We start from the raw sequence: 16,822 nt of genomic DNA on the forward strand, positions 1-16,822 counted from the left end.
TCCCTCAAAACAGACGGAGTTTGCTGCTTAATTCGTGCTCCACAAACACAATATTAATCAGAATTTCAAGTATATAGACTCGTGAGGCTACTTAGAATATATTGTAAAGAAAATGTTTGGGTTGACTTCTCCTTTGAATAATGATAAAATGTGTATGTATGTCAATACTAGCGTTTTATTGCAGCTTTGAAAGGACCTTAAGATTATTTGTATTGATGCAGACTCTTACCTCCATCTTACTGAACTAACAGAAGGTTCAAGTGAAAACCGAGAGGCTCCGACTGAGCAATATTGTGCACTTTGTTTCCCCCGGGGAGCAGACGCGACAGAGAGAGGGGGAGCAGCTGTACCAGCAAGAGGAGCCCGAGAGTGAGCCGATCAGGTATATGTTTGTCGTCTCTTCTGCCGCGTGTCAAATGACTTATTTGTCTTGATCTTTTTTTTTTTTTTTTTTTTGTTGCTAATTTCCTCCAAACTAATTAGATCCCTGTCATTTCCTTGCAAATCATCTGCTTCCTCTACTTCACCGCGCCTCTTCATCTCCTTCCTCCCAGACAGATGGGGGCGGAAGGGTGTTGCTGGGGGAGGGGGGGATTGGAGGGTGAGGCGGGAGGGGCGGGGGAGAGTCAGCTGAGATCTACTCTCGGATCACCGAAGGAGATCATGGCCTCTGTGAAGTGCCAGTGAGAAGAGAGTCCGCTGTGAGGCGTGCGCAACAGATGGAAGCACTTCTTAGTTGGCGCAGAGTCATGTTTCTCACACTCGGCTGCGCACAGATGCGTGCACGTCAATAAGCGGGAGAGCGCCACGCCGGTATGCAAGGAGACACACGTCGACCCGCGCGTGTGTGTGTGTGCGTGTGGGTGTGTGTGCGTGCGTGCACCCACGCAGAGGCTCTCATCTCTCCCCGCAGGCGTTGGGAGGGATGCGGGGCCATGTATTTGTTCACATGGTATCTGCTGCTATTCTTTTTCGAAGCCACTGGAAAGCCTGGTGTGTTCAATTAAACTGATTTATTTCTCCACTCAGCAGTCCATGATCCCCCGCCCCCTCTGTCATCTTCTCGCGAGCGACATGTGATAATAGTCTGGCCGGGGTGGCACAAAGGCTTTGGAGCAGCCCGCCATAGTGGAGCTAATTTCAAGATGTGCGGTACTATTCATCAAATTCTTGATTACAGACTGGTAAACGATATCGCGGCTTTGGGTGAAAAAAAAAAAAAAACATCCGCATGGTCAATATGCCCTGATAAACACACTTTTTTTTTTTTTTTTTTTCCAAAGGCTTGAATTCGATTTTCGCATCTTCTAAACACAAAACCACATAATGTCCATTTATTCATGTTTACATGCAGTCAATAACCCTTTGAAAACCTGAATATCCTCAAATTTGAGTTTTTAAAAAGCCGAATAAGATAAGATAATTATAAAATTATATAAATTATAAAATATAAAATTATAAATCGAAATTCAATTACAATTCCGATTATTCCACTCCACCATTACAAAATTGGCATAGTCGTAAAAAAACGATTATTAATAAGGATTTGTATCCAATAAACTGTTTGTTTACACAAGGAAATCATACTTGAATATTTACTTTTGCACCTTTTTTATTTTACAACAAATTTTAGACATTTTGTTTGGTCCAAAAGGAACTTGCATAATTATAATGTTTCATGGAAATGTATTTGTCTTTATATACATTTTTTAACTTTTAAACATTTTCCTGTTTTGTACCAAAAAATAAATGATCGTTTAAATAATCGTGACCAAAATAGTGTCGTGACTAATATTTTTTTTCATAATAGAGCAGCCCTATCCCTTGTGTGATTCTGATCTCTGTTTCATTCAGTCATCTGAATTGTGGGCGTGTCCTTCAAAATCGAATCGTTGTCCGATTATTCCACCTTGCTTGCTCTCATCGCTACAAGTGTTGATTTTCTTGACTGAGCTAACTTCGATTCTATTGTTCGCGAGTTTTTTCCAAGTGTAGTGTTTGGTTTGGTTATTTCGTACGGTGTTGTGCTTTGTTTGTTTTTTTTTTCAATTGGAGTTTTCCTGACCCCTTGGTGGCAGCTAATTTTGCGTTAGTCATTTCCTTGCCTTATTTCGCAAGCGTTTTCTGTTATGCCGTTTTTCCTGGCGTTTTGCCTGCAACTTTAGTTGTACTTTGGACAGTAGTACATTTTTTTTTGTTAATGTTTGTTTGACAACTTCTCTCTGTCTAGGTTTGTGGGATCCACCCTTTTCCGGTTCCAACGAAATTATTACTTACTATTATTATATATTCGGTCACATAAGCGCGATTAGAATACCTCCACTGAAAGGGATCTTGGTTCGTGTTGTGCTCATGCTCTCTCCGCAAGGAATTTTGGTCTTTTGAGTGCAAGAAGTACTTCAACGCGATGTCTGTTGGAGCCAATATTTGTTTTAAAAATAATTTTACTTTTAAACTCAATTAGGGTTGTTTATTTGTTCGTTTATTGTTCTGGATGATGTTAAAGGACAGAAGGAAGTATTTAAACTGTTAAGTTATTGATGAGGAATAGGGGTGGGATTAAATAGGTTTTTATTCTCTCCACTCCTTTTCGAGTGTTAATGATTTGATTTGAATATTGAACCAGTATATTTTCTGCTTTAAGTATTGCTCAAGTCTTTTTTGTTTGTTGTTTTTTGTATGCAGGTCATATATGTTTTATAAGTAATTTTGCTCGAAACAAATAAAAATAGAAAGAAAGAAAAAGAAAGGGTTAGCAATTGTGCCACCTACTGGCCAAATTGTGTTCAAGCCTGTAGGCATTATAGTGTGCACGCAGGCTTGTGAACACGCCCAGTTGATTGGAACAGGTGGGAGGAACTCGTTAGGAGGAAAATTAGATGTGGAAACTTTATCAACTGCGCCTGCAGGCTAGTTTTTTGGGTTTTTGATTTATGACAGCAGTCGATTTAAATGATTTCAGTCAACAAACCTGTCCACACACAACAATCAACACAATTCACGATAACATATCATATACATGGACACACACCTCAACGCAACAAATGGGCCTTGGAAAGAAAGTGGCCTGGCGACTGAAGTCGTTGTAAAGTAAGACAAAAAAAAATAATCTTTGTCTGTGCGTTGGTACATTGAACTTCAAACGATGAACGTGGATCTTGTTGCTCTTAACTACTGTCAAGGAAATTAAGGCTACAACAATGCCGCACAACTCGCCCTAGGGAGATTCTGTGCTTAAACTTGCTGTAATAGCGAAATGGAAAATCTCATGCTAATACAAAATTGTACTTTGGTCTGTGAGGGGAATTTTTTTATTTTTTTTTTTCCTCACAGCAAAGAAGGGTCCAGCGTTTGGAAATATGTCGACCCATTTTGTGTGGGAAGCACATGCCACCCATCTCAGCGCTCAAATCTGCTCTCTCAGTTTTCCAACTTCCTCCCCACAATCCAAAAGAGCCTCGGCTCACTGAAGACTCGATGTTGTCTGTAGCTGGGGATCCTGTCCTGTCCACTTCTTTGATTGACAGGTGAATAGGCCGTCGTCAACTGGGATCAGATTCAACTTCTCTATATCTCCCCACAGTATATGTAGTCGAGATGAGTCTTTATCATTCATTTTGAAGAACCAAAAATGTCTTCCGCACTCAGCCTGGAGTGCTTACCCAAGCACATTTTAGGATTACTTTGACCAGATTTTCTTTTCTTATGACTTATAAGACCACAACCACAGATTAATGGCAGATGGATATAGCTTTTCCGATTTTAAAATATTTCCAATGCTTTCGTGTCTGGGAGCACAAGCAGTCACTCTGCAGACAAGCCTTCCATGTGGGAATAGAAACTCTAGCGGAACCTACAGCCACAGAAATTTACAATTGTTGAAACTTAACTAGCTTGAATTTTCACCACAAAGTAAATAAAATGCCAAATGGTTATTTTCTCTTGATTCTCTTCCGTTTTAATCCGCAAAGTTGCTGCCATATTGAAGGGCACTGTTAGGAAAGAATCGTTTGAAGAATAGTTCAAAATCGTTCTGTAAATGCAGTACATTTTTTAAATCAAATTTTTCAGCATGGAAGATGACGACTTCATGGGTTTCAGCGAAGATGATTAAAGTGATTTCAAACACAGGACAAATAAAGATAAATAAATACTGGTTATTTTCTCTTAGTCCTGTTCCGTTTTAACCAGCAAAGTGAAAAGGCACTGGTAGGAAAGAATCTCTTCAGGTACGTTCATGCACATTTACAGTCAAAATTGTTCTGTAAATATCACATTTTCCAACATAGATAGGTGCGTCTTATATTCCGGTGCGGCTTGTATATAATTTTGTCGTAATTTTTTTTTTTTAAATAGAGTGGAGTGTGGCTTATATTCCGGTGCTTCTTATAGTCCAGAAAACACGCAACAACTATATATATATATATATATATATATATATATATATATATATATATATATATATATATATATATATATATATATATATATATATATATATATATATTAATGCAGGGGCCGCATGTGAAAAACTTATAGTACCGGTACTCCCGGTTTATGCTAATTATCTCTGTCGCGTAATGCTAACATTAAACCCACAAACCAGCCAAATGAGTAAAAAAAAACAGACCATGCACAATATACGACGAGCGGCTCTTAATTTAGTGTTATGCTGAGTTCTATATTTTTACGCACTTTATATTTGTTCTGTGGTGCCTTGTGTTGGCGCATTTCAGGGGAACGCTACTAATACAGTTCCACAAAAAAATGCGGCTTCATGTTTATTGTCGTAGCTACAAAATACCCCAGTTGTTGTTGCTTGTATCAGTCATGCACTTTATTTTTGTTCTGCGGTGTCTGTTGCATTACCACAGTGGCCATATCAAAGTGCAAAGTGCCTCGTTATGGCGTCGGTGCTGCTAGTAAAGTTACATAAAAATACACAGTGGATTCGTGTTTGTTGGATTTGATTAATCCAACCCCACCTTTGTTGTGATCCAAATAAACCCCCGGGCATAAGAAAGCTGGTGAAGCTACATAAATTGTAAACAAACAGTTAAATGATAAATAACGATTGACAAAACACCTTGGCTCATGAATACGCATATCCCGACATGATCCCAGCACGCACCAAATGAACCTCCGAGGTGTGGTTCCGACTTGCAGTTAATTTGCACTCCCATGAACACACCCTCTTTGCAATCGTCATCGCTTCATAGTGTGCTGCAGCTCCTTGTTTTAGTTGTCATTTTTGCAACTGTTACTCATTGACGTGGTTCTCACTGCGGGGCGGAGGGAAGGGAGAATGGGCAGCAGCCGCTGACTGGCTGGAGGAGGACCGCGTTTGTGGTTACTTGGCCGCGTTTGTGGTTGCTTGGCAGAAGGCCGTCTGTGTCACAGGACTGCGCACGATCAACACACATTTATGTGCACATCATTCATTGATACAGTTCAAAAGTTGACAAAACGAACACTGGATAGTGGAAAAGCAAGAATAATGGAACAGGAGCGTTGACATGGTCAAATGAGTAAAAGGTCAGGATTATTTGTGCCCTGCCGCGATTGTTAAATTCATTGAAGACTCATCGGTACAGTCCGAATGTGAGTGTGAGATTATCCGTCCCTTCGTGGCCGTCCTGTGATTGACAGCTTGACTGATTTCCCCCCTGACCCTTAACACTTAAGCGGTATGCAATAGTAATAGATGAATTCATTTCAAGTGGTTTCGAGCAGTGGATATTTTTCAAAGTTCTTCCCGCATTTATCGTCTGTTTATTCAACCGAAGGCATCTTAGAGTCCGCATCCTAACTACCACATTAGTAACTGCGTCACGCCCACAAAAGAGTTTATTGCCTTGTTTTAACCTCAACTACTTCTCCAGTAAGCCATGTCAACAATGAAACTGCAACCCTCCGGTCCGCAAGCCGAGTCTTCATGGACTGAGCTACGTTGCGTACGAGGTAATAATTCCACTTGACAAAATTTTAGCAAATGGAAATTGACGCTTAATTTGGGCACTTGTATGTTGGTCAATGTCAACCTGAATTTTTACATCCGCCGCGTTCATAGAGCCTTGCCGTTTCTTCAGGCTTTAAACGTATCGTTCCCTCAAGTCAGAACAAGAAGTCTCTTGATTTTGAATCATTATCCAAAGCATCAATGAAGTCAGATCAGTAGTCACATGTTCCTGTTCTTTTTCAAGAGTTTTTTTGTTTGTTGGTTTTCTTTCTAAATGTCAAAACAAGACTGTATTCGTTTGAAATGCTGATCAGATACAGGGGGCTCGATTTTTGTGCCCGGGGCAAAAGTGCGGTCTAATTGTGCGCTTAGGTGGAGTTTTCTTTCTTTTGGTATTTTCGCCAGATGGCCGCAGTTAGAAACGGGTGTTAGTGCCGTTGTGGGCGTGAACACGGCCAACTGACTTTCCAGCCCTAGAAAGCAGCTCATCTCATTCCCTTTAAAATTGGCACACAAGAGGTGCACTGTCTTTGATGCTACGGAATCAAAAAATAGACTCGCTGGAGTCCATGCAAAAGATCAAAGCGTTCCAAGTCGGTTTATAAGAAATTGAGAGCAGACTTCCGCGGATGGATGATGTAAAGTTGGCCAGGGTGATTACAGATCACCGCTGTGGGCGCTTGGAGATTGCCCCCCGCCACGATCGTTGGTGTTTTTAGTCTACCGTAGTTCTCGGGCCATAAGGCGCACTTAAAATCCTTTCATTTTGTTAAATATTGACAGTGCGCCCTGTAATGGGATGCGCCCTTTGTATGGATGAACGTCCGCTTTTCTCTTCATTGTTTGTCATCAGTTCATTGTCTGTAAATCATATTCCTTCCTATTACGTTCGCATTGTCATTCTAAGACTATTTCCTGCTTCTTTGTCTAAGAATCATGGGAAAAGTAGCCCTAATAGCCTAATGCGAACTATTTCTTGGGACAATATCATTGCGGTCTGCGGGGCCGAGAGGTAAACGTTCTCATTCGCATCTAATCGTTAGCTGGCGTCTGCTTTTCGCCACACCAGAACTAGAACTACTTCTTGTTCTTGTGCCGATGAATCATGGGAAATGGAGTCCTACTCGCTAGTAAGATATAACAAAAGCTGAGCTTTTCTGGTGGCACATTTCCAATGTTACAATGTGGGACGAGACAAGGTACGCAAGGTAAACGACAGCTTCCAATAGCTGCCGGAACCGAGCAAAAAAGGTTGGCTAATGCGTTGACTAGTTTCCAGCTGTTGAATTATCAACCAAGCTAGGATTTAGTATTAGCAAAAGTAATCACACAACCACTGGTCACCAGATCGACTAGTGATGTTCAAACTTTTTGGGGTCTGTCAGAAGATTCCCTCCACTTCACGAAGCAACCCCCCGTGTAGTTGCACGGCGAACAAAAGCAAGCGAGACACGCGGCGCTACCCGATATTTTCGACCTGTCTGAACCTAGCATAATAGTGCTAAATCTATCAAATAAACATACAATACGATTAGAATAAACTATTTAACATAGGTTTCACAAAAATAATGTGCCTTTTAGCCCGGTGCGTCCGATGTATGTATGTTGTTTTGTTTTTTCAATAGACCCTTTCATTGATATTGCGCCTGTTAATACAAGCTAACGATCCTTAAAATAAGGTATTTTAATTGTCAGATGTGTCAAGGGCATGTAAAAGAAAACGCCCTCAGTCTGACGGAATGCCCAGCGAGGCGTAGCGCGGTCTGCCAAATTCCCAAACACACTGAACTAGGCTTGTGTCGACACGAAAATCAAAATGTTCCAGTTTTCACATCAGAGCGCACGTGCACTGTCCACGAAAACAGAGGCCAAGGAATTTGTTCTTGTAAATGAGTGACACGTTACATATAAATTCCTGCTCCTAATGGAGGATTGTGAGAGATTTTTTTTTTTTTTTTTTTTTTTTTCCCCAATCTGAATTTTCTCCCTTGTCTGCATCGCTTCTGAATTGCAAGCCTGCGAGATTGAGTCACGGGGCGTGAGATGATGTCAGCGGCGATTGTTGTTAATTGTTGATTCATAACCAAATAAAGCTATTCAGATTTGGCCTTTGGAGTTTCGCCGTTCAAACGTGGACATTATTTGCAGTGCAGTCATCCCTCTTTGTCTGGTCGCGCACAAAGATTGAATCAGCATAAAGCAGAAAAAAAAGGAATGTGCCTCTTGATGAGGTGGCAGCCGCGCACACACACTACACACTTGCCTGCCCTTAAAAGCAGCCTGTCGTGTGAGCAAATGAGAGAGTGCTCCCAGATTTTCCCATCATTCCTCCCTCTAATCCCCCCAGACCTCCTTCTGAGGGCTGAATTTGCACGATCGCACTCCTCGGGGGGTCAAGCACACGCACAGACACACATGCGAACACAAACACACGCATGCTAGCAGGCTTGACAGTTTGTTTTGGATAAAGTACATTGCTCCTCCTAAGGTCTACTTTTTTTTTTTTTTTTTTCTTCCAAACCGGAATTATATGTTAGAACGCTTTCATGATATGATGCTAACAAAGACACACTAAAACGGTCTGAAGCAGTTTGCTACATCAACAAGACCTTTAATACAATACAATACAATACAATTTTATTTATATAGCGCTTTTCATAACCGCTAGAGCGGTAACAAAGCACTTTACAAACAAAAACAATAAAAGGCTTGTGATACATGTATTGAGAAATATAGATATAAATAATATATGAAATGTCAATAAAAATACGAATGAATAAAGCCAATAAATTGACATAAAAACACTATGTACAAATCCGCACTCACGAGGATTTAACTGCAGTGTCAGGTTTCGTCACACAGAAGCAGGAGTGCAATTATCTCACTCATGTCGAGAACTCTTTTACATTTATAATGCTGACCTGGAGGCAATTTTGTGTTGCCTAAGGACACTTCGCCAGCAGACAGTCAGAGCCAGGAATCGAACCAGTCTGAGCCACAGCCGCCTGTTTTTTCATTTGCTCCATTACATTGACTTAAGTCATTTTAGGGATAAATTGTACTTTACATCAGTATTTTTAAATGCAGCTATTTACTTGAGTATTTTTGTTATGAAGAAATGCGACTTTGAATGCCACATTCTGCGTAGGGAACGAGTGCCATAAATACAGCCGTCTCTGCCGCGCGATCCCGATCCCTCTGTTGTTTGTTTGGCGACGAACTACCACCGTCGCTGGCAACCGTCGACTTAGTCGGCGAACAAGAGCGACTAAGAAAGTTTCAGGGACGCCATTGTGTAAACTAGCTGCGTTCAGCATTGTTTTTGAAAACATGTTGCGGTTGTCTGTTATCCCTGCCTGGTGAGCCTTGTGGCCTTTCACATGCATAAACAAAGAAAGTTCATTTAAGTATTGTGGCTGCATTTTCCTTAATTCATGTTGTTGTATAAAGATGGCATCTATTATCGTTTTTAGTTCAAGTAAAAATGTTGGGCAATGTTACTCCATCCACCTCGGGTCATGTCATATAGAGAGAGCGGTGCGTGCACCACGTCGTTAGCTTCCCGACAGCACGGATTCATAGGCTGCTCTTTTGAGAGAATCTTTTTTTTTTTAATTGCTCTTTTTTTCAGCCACTTTCCCCACCTCTCAGCAAGTCTGGAATCAATTTAAATGAGCTTTAGGACTCCAAATTGCAACCCTTGCGATTGCATTCATGCATATATTTAATATAAGTGTGTGCGCGCATGTTTGCGTGTGTGCGTGTGAGTAGTCTGATGTGATTAGCCAGAGCCAGTGGAGTGAATAATATGTCTGCCCCGACTTGGACGCAATGGAATGTAGATGCTGCTCTTTGTTATACTTAAGGTTATGTAGCCCGCCATGAGATACACACAAGTGTGTATATACACACACACACAGATGAGGACACACACTCTCTCCCGCAGGTGTGCCCACAAGGTTGCAATACGGTGTTGATTCCTGCTAAAATATCAGTGGAATATCCAATTCCAATATTAACCTCATCAAGGCCATTGTCCAACAATTGTCCAAATGATCAAATTCGAGCATTTTCTAATTTAATCATCTCAAGTGAACTCAGATGTTTTGACAACGACAGTTTCTCCGCACACGTACAAAGTCAATTTCATCGATACGATTGAAGTATCTCTACTCCATCGGTGGCTTTTTGTCCGAGCTGTTTTATTTTCTCAGATTCCACTTCTCCTCTGTTCCCAAGAATAGAGTTGGCTGGGTTTTCCTATTCTTTTGTGCAAAACGGACTCTCTGAGAGGACCATCAAAATGAGGAATATGCGTGAATATTACCATGTACAGGAAGTAGCTACTTGCATCCCGTAGCCGTGAAGAAGGATGTGCATGATTTTCGGTCTCATGTGGGTGTCTTAAGGCATTTTGTGTAGATCAGTAATGGCTTTAAAAAACAGATGGAAGTCGTATCAAGCGAAGGAATTGGTTATTTACTCCTGGGGCAGTTGCTATTTGAGCCCGGTTTCAAACATTACTTATTGGCCTGATGGCACATTCTTCCTCCCATCACAGGGCATTTGATCTCTCGTTCGTTTTTTTTAGTTCGGTTATTGTCCACGGTACTTACGTCGTAGGTGCTGTGTGCTTATTTATTCTTTATTATAAGTAGGCCTTTTTTTTTTTGTATAAAGTGTTATTAAAGCGCAAGTCAAGTTTTTTCAAGAATATGTTCCCAGCAGGCCCACTAGTTGAAACACGGCGTTCTGATTAATTTAGCGTCTGTGGAATATAAGTGAAGCGGCAAAATGCACTTGTTTTTAGCCATCTCCGGGGGCGGCCATTTTGTCTGCGGTCGACTGAAAATGACTGAAAACTGCTCACTGCAACCAATCGCAGCTGACCTGTTTTCTGAATGTCAACCGTGTTTGGTCGTTGTGAGTAGTTGTGATGTCATATTCAGGCGACAGAAGACAAAATGGCCGCCCCCAAGTGTTCCAGCTGGCTAAAAACGAGTGGATTCACACTTATTCCACATATGCGATATTTATCAGAGTGCCCTGTTTCAACTAGTGGGCTTGTATAGAACATATTTTTGGAGAAAAAAAAATTGCGTTGACTTCCGCTTTAAGTATTGGAAGTATTTATCTATTTATTTTAAAATTAGCCTTTAGAGTTTTTTTTTTTTTTCATGATCTAACTTATATTCATTTGTTTTATTTACTTGAGTGTCATAGTTATATAAATGCATGCTGGCTAATGAGCAAAGTTATCCAGCACACGTTAGCCTGGCCATCCCATCAAGCATGTGCCAAAACAATCTCACAATAACTAAAATAACATGGACGTTTTATCTTCACCGGATTTTAACATGAATTCATTGAGCCTACCTTGATTTGCTTCTTCAGGGTGTTTTGGAATGCCGATATTTCATGCCAGTATATTTGTTCATCTATCCGTGCCAGGTATGTATGGCACAATTTCTTGCAGAAGACAGATGGTACAACTAAAAAGTCTTCCAGCTGTTACTATTCACATAACAGAATTATAGCTTTCCGTCCACCTTATATATGAAATTCATGCGCAAAAAGAAACAAGTTAGTTGTAGCCGCTTCTCTTTCACTGCCAAGAGTCATTGAAGTGGTTTCATATCCCCACTACAAGTTCAAATTCAACCCACATAAAGAGTGAGAATAAAGCGGAGCAATAGCACGAGTTTTTATTTTTTTTATTTTATGTGGAACCATAATTAAAATAGCAAAGCGTGCGCTGCTCTCACTTGACTTCCAATTGACCTTGATTCAGCTGCACAAACACATTTTCCCCCCATAGACAGCAGACTCTGTCATCAAATATTTCAGTCAAGGTGATCAAAGGGAAACTAAACACAGTTGTCAGATAGATTAAAAACAGCGGCACAGTCCTATTTCATCATCATCTCTGACCCGAATAGCATATAAAGTGTATGCCAGCCGGGGGCCATTTATTGTGTCAAGTTATTGTTCAATCTGGGTTTCCTGACCTACACCCGTGGAACAGGAAGTGGTCACTCGGGTACCCTGTTTAAACACGCCCAGCAGCTGTGTACATACACACACACACATACACACATGAGAGAGGGAGGATATAAACACACACAGTGCAACTGTGCTGCTCACACGCACATTCTCCCCATAAAGAGGAAGTGTTGTTTTCTCATTTGATGCGGCGCACGCAAACGGAGCCTTTTTAAACGGTGTCACAAAACCGCTAGCATAACACACGCACATGTGCATGCAAATACTCACACGCCAATTAGGTTTTGTTGTTGTTGTTTTGTTTTTTTTACACCCACTCCCTCTATTCTTTTTATCACTCTTGCATGCATACAGTAAAAGTGCAAATGCACCAAACAGCCACAAAACAACTTGGTTGCGACTTGCTTTTTTAAGAAGAGGCCTTTTGTCTTTGCAAAGGTTGTAATACTCACTTTCGATTGGGACTGTCAAATGTCACCCATCAAATGGGAAATCAACTCAAACATATTTTTTTTCAAGAATATGTTCCCAGCGGGCCCTCAAGTTGAAACATGGCATTCTGATTAATATTGCGTTTGTGGAATATGAGTTCAGCAGCAAAATCCACCCGTTTTTAGCTAGCTCAGGGGGCGGCCATTTTGTGATTTCTGTCGACTGAAGATGACATCATAGTTGCTCAGGGCTCAGATAACGACCAATCACAGCTCAGCTTGAGAAAACATGTCAGCCGTGATTGGTCTTTGCCTGCTGTGACGTCATTTTCAGTCGACAAAAATGACAAAATGGCTGCCCCCAGAGATGGCTAAAAACGGGTGGATTAACTCTTATTCCACAAAAAAATATGTTTGGGTTGACTTCCGCTCTAAAGCAACACCGTGTTATATGTCAGTTTTTGTTGATTTATGGCGGCGCCATGTGGACAAAAGCGGTAGTGGTCTGACAAAAATCAACCACATTTCCCATGCGTGCCAGCACGTAGTGTTGTGAAATCCTGAGCCGTCCTCATAGCGAAAGGAGGAAGTGAGTATGCCGTAAAGCAATTCAGGACATTTGTATTTTTGTTGTGTGCCAGGGTTGAGCCCATCCGCCTCAAAGTTGCCAGTAAAAATGATACAGACTTCGTCGGGGCATGAAGTCCCATTCAACTACTGTAAGTGAATGTTTCATCAAAAGAGTTGTGAAAAAAAATTATTAAGGTCGATTTCTTGCTCAGTGCTGCTTTAAGTAAGTGATTATTGTTCCGAAGCATTTTAACAAGGACAGTCACTCATCATTTTTATAATAGGCTATAAAAGTTAGGCCACCGTCCGGCCTTGTTTGTTTGTTGTTTTTGCTTTTGTGACATCCTGTTAAAACGTCCTGTTTACGCTCCCGCAAAGCCAAGAGGCACAATTGGGGCTGTGTGGAAGCTTCTTTTTGCTGTGGCCACACCGACGGCGACTGCAGTTTAGCTTTTATGTTGTGCAGTTGACTGCAGCCATGGAAGAGAAAGCCCAGAATGAACAGAGAGAGGGAGAGAGGGAGAGAGGGAGGGAGGGAGGGTGGGAGGGAGAGAGAGGGAGAGAGAGAGAGAGAGGGAGAGAGGGAGGGTGGGAGGGAGAGAGAGGGAGAGAGGGAGAGAGGGAGAGAGGGAGAGAGGGAGAGAGAGAGAGAGAGAGAGAGAGAGAGAGAGAGAGAGAGAGAGAGAGAGAGAGAGAGAGAGAGAGAGAGAGAGAGAGAGAGAGAGAGAGGGAGAGAGAGAGAGAGAGAGAGAGAGAGAGAGAGAGAGAGAGAGAGAGAGAGAGACAGAGAGACAGAGAGACAGAGAGACAGAGAGACAGAGACAGAGACAGAGACAGAGACAGAGAGAGCAGCTTGATATGGAGGCAGAGCGAGCTACAGCTGACAATTCACAAGGAGAACAACCAGCTGTTGCTCCGACAGTAGCACAACTTCAGCGCAAGATTGAAATCAATCAAATCATACTAATGTGAATGGACGAATCAAAATTTAACAGTGCATATGTTGTCAGTTGTTATGCAGTTTCCATTGTCGTTACAACTTTATCGTGTCATAAGCGGTTGGGCATGGCCTGATGTGTGTCGGCATTTAAAGGGGAAGTCAACCCCCGAAAGTTCTTTGCAATAATATGTTCTGTGCGCCTTCACTAATCTAATATTGTGTTTATGGAATATGAGTTCAGCAGCAAAGTCAACCCGTTTTTAGCCATCTCATGGGGCGGCCATTTTGTTACTTGCTGTCATATTCCATAAATATTCATCAGAATGCCGTGTTTTGACTAGTGGGGCTTCATAGAACATATTCCTTTCAGGAAAATGTTTTTGTTGACTTCCCTTTTAAGCTTGCGTGGGCTCAGTGACACATTTTTGTATATAAAGACTTTTACTTTGCCACTTCCTTGTCCTGTGTGCATATGTGTCCAAATTCTTCTCCCCCACGTGAAAAAAATGACAAGTGTGCATTTCCCCAACCTAATCTCGAATGACAACTTCCTTTTGAGAAAGACATCCCCCTTTTTCTTTCACAACATGTTTTGATCTTTAATCACTTTAGAGCAGGTAGTTCCCACATTGTGTATCCGTTCACGGCTTGGCTGATCAGTAATCTCCTGAAGCGATGTGTATTTATGCAATAAATGTTCCACTGCGTCAATAGAATGCCCACAATAAAGGCACACTGCCAATGTGTTTGTACCAAGGGAGTAACCTGGAAGAAGGTTGCAGGAAAAGACAGAAGGTTGAGCCACAAAGACCCTGGACAGAAAACAAAATGAAACCTTGAAAAGTTGAATGAAAGTGAAGAACAATGAAGCGAAGCACTCGGAAAAACATTGTGAGGAAATATGTGTTTTGTTGTGCTCTCCTGGCATTCATTTGAAGTACGTGGGAAATACGGTAGTGAAATATTTGTCCTTTTTCACCAAATAGTCTCAACGGCAGACAGGCTCACACAAAACACAGAATACGTACTCGTCATTCGAGTGGACATTTTGACTGTTTTGAGAGCCAACACACAGACGTACAAAATAAAATACCCTCCCAAAGCTGGCTTAGGTATGTGAGATGACGTGAACATTCTATGTCCAGCTCGACGATAAAGCGAAGGAAGTGTGGGAGGAGATGAAGAACGAAAAAGAGAAGCGGGCCACTTGGCGATGCATCAGCAACTACCGCTTTCAAACAGCAGGCGGCACTGTTGCGCTCATCCAAAGTTGCAGCAGATGGCACACAAGAGGCGCTCAACTCCTTGACGAGGTGTGTTCAAAAGTCAATTAAAACACAAACCTCGACTGCGGTTGTACAAAGTGTGCGTATTCCCGATGACTCTACCACCCTCTGGACGCCCCCAACAGCTCGGTCACTGAAGTCACATGACACGCGAGACAAAACAAACATCAGCGCTCATCGTATGTCTGCCTGGCGTGTTTTGTCCGTGCGAGCCGTGAGCGTGTCCGACGAAAGCATCTGTACATGTGAGCTGATTACTTTATGACGGCGGTTTGGCATGTGTTTGTGTGTTTGCCACTGGAATGGCTTTTACAGCGTGGGATGAAACGCAGTCTGCGTGTGACTTCCATCTAATAGCCTTGTAATCCTGCTCTCACTAAGGTGCCCCTAATGATGGCCGTCTCCCCATACGGCTCGACTGGCATGCACAAGATCACACACATAGAGCACATGGCTAACTATTTGGCACGGGCAGGAAGGAGCCGACACCCCCGCAGCCAAGTACAAGTGTGCGAAATGACGCACGTACGCGCGCCTTTGCATTAACTACATACAATGCTTTCAAATGTGACACGTGGATTTCTGTGGCATATAAGCGCCACAAAGCAGCACATGCACATATGCGGGGAATTACTGGCCTATTAAATAAACCGCGCGAGGAGAAAGAGAGTCATATACTGTTTTCGTATACTGTCTAGTGTTACACTGCATAATTGGGATTCCCCTCAAACCGCTGAACAGATGTTGACGTGGTCAAGTCCATATGCTCTATACACACTAACGCAGATACATACACAAACTGACTGATTGATTCCCACCTCGCACCGGTGTCAAACTCAAGGTGCGGGGGCCATATCTGGCCCGCAACCTCATTTCATGTGGCCCGCTAAGGCAAATCATGTGCTTGTTTCTTGCAGATTATTTTCATGTTTAACAACACTGAGATATGAGATACTGCAATGTGTTATTTGCTGCCAATCCTCCCCTTTAAAATAAATTGATAAATAATTGAACATGTACTCACCGGCTTCTAATTTCAAAAGTAGCTATCTGTCAATTTGTTATGTACATGTCATTATATAAGGCGATCATACATTCATATGGGTTCACAGTCAGAATGGCTCTGCGAGGAACACCATAACTACGATGTGGCCCCCGACAAAAGATGAGTTTGACACCCCTCCAATAACATATGGGATCTGTGATTTATCCAGAGGTGGGCATTCTATCAGACTGATGGACCGGTCCATCAGTCTGTCACTGGCTACATTTACATGGCCACATCTATTCGGATTAAAAGCCTGATTGGAATAAAAATACTTCATGTACACACCCCATTCGAAGTATTCTGACCCGATCGAGCCCATTCCGATCAAGATTTTTATTCGGAACAAGAGGGGTGGTTTATGTCGATTGGTAATCCGATCGGCGCGCATGAAAACACTTATTCCGAAATATCGGAATAAACCGTCTTTATCGGGCACGTCTGTGACGTCGGTATACGCGTTTCTGCTATTTCCGGGAGCTAGTAGTAGCAGAGTGAGCGGAAGACATGGCGGGCGGACTGAACTGGTCATTAGGAAGTGTTATCTCAACGTAACGGCGCAAAAGGAAAAAAATATGGGAAATAGCG

General features: G+C 42.0%; 1 long non-coding RNA gene across 2 annotated transcripts in view; it reads left to right on the forward strand.

Annotated features, from left to right (window-relative positions):
• Positions 1-16,822, forward strand: part of LOC147144465 (uncharacterized) — a 73,759-nt gene that overhangs the window by 54,669 nt on the left and 2,268 nt on the right. Inside the window, exons 5-6 of one of the 2 annotated variants that reach the window (XR_015087386.1) lie at positions 321-382; positions 15,049-15,216. This is a non-coding gene — a long non-coding RNA (uncharacterized LOC147144465). Of the gene's footprint in view, positions 1-320; positions 383-15,048; positions 15,378-16,822 lie in introns of those variants that run through there. The other variant, XR_015087385.1, reaches the window with a different exon arrangement.

The sequence above is a fragment of the Filicampus tigris genome, chromosome 7 (assembly GCF_054856515.1).
Source record: "Filicampus tigris isolate MCC_2025a chromosome 7, RoL_Ftig_1.0, whole genome shotgun sequence".
NCBI classification, from domain to species: domain Eukaryota; kingdom Metazoa; phylum Chordata; class Actinopteri; order Syngnathiformes; family Syngnathidae; genus Filicampus; species Filicampus tigris.